The sequence below is a fragment of the Manduca sexta genome, chromosome 28 (genome assembly GCF_014839805.1).
Source record: "Manduca sexta isolate Smith_Timp_Sample1 chromosome 28, JHU_Msex_v1.0, whole genome shotgun sequence".
NCBI lineage: Eukaryota > Metazoa > Arthropoda > Insecta > Lepidoptera > Sphingidae > Manduca > Manduca sexta.
Genome location: NC_051142.1, coordinates 8,862,186 through 8,865,229, shown reverse-complemented (window position 1 = coordinate 8,865,229; position 3,044 = coordinate 8,862,186). Strand labels below are relative to the sequence as shown.

The 3,044-nt window shown below is 31.3% G+C and overlaps 1 non-coding gene across 1 annotated transcript; it reads right to left on the bottom strand.

Annotated features, from left to right (window-relative positions):
* Positions 1–1,916: 1,916 nt before the first annotated feature.
* Trnas-gcu lies at positions 1,917–1,998 on the bottom strand. Its single transcript has one exon. It is a non-coding gene; the product is annotated as a tRNA-Ser (tRNA).
* Between the last annotated feature and the right edge of the window lie 1,046 nt (positions 1,999–3,044).

Here is a 3,044-nt window from a genome sequence, read left to right as displayed (position 1 = left end):
ACTTGAGTAAAACTAAATTATACTGAACAGATTACCACTCTAAATTTCCTAAAGTACTAATTAAAACAGTACCAATAGTGCTAAGACATTAATATCATATAAAATAAAATAAGTAACCAAGTACAAAGAGTTTAACACCCTCCATCTGTTGTTTGAATTACTTCAGAGACAAGAGGGATCAACCTATAAATCGATCCGATCCAGAATAACTTGTGCCGTAGTAAAACAGGTTAAATTCTTATTAGCCCGCCCTCATCAATCTTCTCACACTTCAAGTGTATTTATTATATTAACCATATATTAAAGCCGCTAACTAGATCTCCGGTATGGTATATAAGTTTATTTTTAGGTGGAATTCTTGTCGGTGTAGAGGAAATTCTAATAAGTAAATAATAGTTTAGCTCACGATAAGAGAAATATCCTTTCGCATGTAATAAAAGCAAATAATGAAACATAGGTAATACATAATAATATTATAACAAGTCATAAGTATAATATGTTTAATAATATAAGTATGTAATACATTTGCACACTTTCTGTATTGCTTATCTAGTAGGTTCCTTTTACGTAGACTCGTTAGTCTAGTGGCAATAAAATGGGCTATAGGCTGTTGCCTGAATGGTCCTAAGTTCTACTTTTAACACTTTGTAAATATTTTTCCAATATGAATTGCTCAGAACTAGATTTCCTTCAGGTAATTAACATAAGGTCAGGTTCCAGTTGTAAAAATTATTATCCTTTTCATACAATGCCTGTAAAAATGTACAGTGGCCCCACGTAAGGAATAAGTAAATGTAAAAAAATACCCAATCCAATAAGACAAAAACGTAAATCAAAACGGGATAAATATTTAAACCTTTTTCGTTGAAACTAAGCCGCAGATTACTAGGCGTTCATAAGTGCGTGTAAGCATTCATCAAGGGTTGGCGACGCGTGTCTCCGATCTAGTCGGTCACGACTCCTAGCAACAATATTCATAAATAACCAGGGCAACAATGCCGCGATACACCGGCCACGTGCCACGGACGCGTGCGCGCCGCACTAACGCCACACATCATTATTTGCGCATGTACTCACTCGCCCATCACTACTACTCATAAATATCTAAGTAAGTATATCTAGGGGGCTATGCACAATATGAGATATTCGTATCAATGACGAATCGAAAAGATTCTAGCATGGGAATGGTTTCCATAATAGGTTCTTCATATATAGATACATTAATAAATTTTGATAACTCTTGTTAAAGAAAACTTAACTTTTTATTATTAAAGAAATGGAGTTTCTAACTCAACTTCTTAAACATATAACATTATAGCTTGTTTGGTTACAAATATAACTGTTATTGTGCTGTTAGAATATTTGATTAAAAAGGATTACCATAATAATACGTATATACCTATATTATAATTTGGCATGACCTCGGCCCTCGCCAGTATTATCATATACTATGTCAGGTTCATTTTAAGTAAAATTTTTAACGTTCATACCAATGGCTAACTCCGAGTTCCGACAAGTTTTGTTTTTATGACGTCACTTAATTGGCGCACAACTAAAATTAATTGGACGGTATTTCATTTATTCAAATCAATAAATCTGTTATGCAACACTTTCCATCTAATGAAATAGATTTACTTAGCAAGATACTCGTACATCATATTATCACAATATACATAAATAATAAACAAATAAATAATATACATACTCCTTCTTTTATAAAGTTAGATAAATACCACCATAATAATACAGTTATAAGTAATTTATAACACAATCTTATGCAATGTTTGGTAAAATAAAAAAAATACAAATTTCGTTATGTAAAAAATATATATATACTCTATGTTAAAAATACATGAAATAAAGTTAAAAACATAATATTACGTCACTCTATTTAACATAAGCGATAACAAAAAGTACGACGAGGATGGGATTCGAACCCACGCGTGCAGAGCACATTGGATTAGCAGTCCAACGCCTTAACCACTCGGCCACCTCGTCTTGTCGGGCGGAGTCGAAATTTATCATTACATGTCAGAAAGCATTAAGGGATCATTGCTAATATCTTGTTTTTATTATTTTATCGTTACTCCAAGTCACAATAGAACACATTACAAAGGAATATTATCTACGTAACTTTGGATATTTCAATCCATAACTAACAATGGCAATTTAATAACAATCAATCAATAACTATAACAATCATCATTAACATTCAATTAGTTTATTTATAGAGACATACAATATTTCAATTATAATATTTATAAAATAAAAATGTTTTTTTTTATATTTAGACACTTACCTCACTTACCTGTAGCCATGTTATTGAGCATCTTTAGTTTCATAATTTCGTAATTAAAATACCCATCTATATGATTGTGGAAGAAAGAGATAAAAGCATAATTAGGTCAATAAACGATTAAGAAAGATTACAGTTAAATATGACTTATGGCGCTCAGACTGCAGTAGCACCTCAAATAACATTGTAAAAAAATATTCACAAAATAATAATTAAATATTTTAATAATGTTATTACATTATCCCATCATATTTAATGGGATAGTGAGTTGTTTGAATCAATAAATATTTATTATACCCGTTTTCAAATTTGGGATAAACAACATTTTTGATACTAATTATCTATTTTTAACGTTCCAATACACATAAGATTGACAGCTATGTCATTCTTATTCTTGAATTTTAGAAAATAAGTATATGAACCACTTAGGTACTCGTATTAAACGCCGTGACATCCTAACGTTTAAATATAATATTGTTATTCGGAGCCAACATCACATCTATACAAGTAGAATGTATCCACAAAGTATCCTGCATTAGTCTGTCGCATTGATAATATTTTATCAATAATGTACCTTCAAGGCGCCAGTCACAAGTCGCGCCATCTCCTGAATATGACAAATAACATTAAAAATGAAACTACACGAATACCAACATAAAATAAAAATGTCAAAAATTTAAATTAAGGATTAAAATATTTAAATTTAGTGCGGCGCGTCCCGCTCGCGCCCGTCCCGACGAGCGCCAAC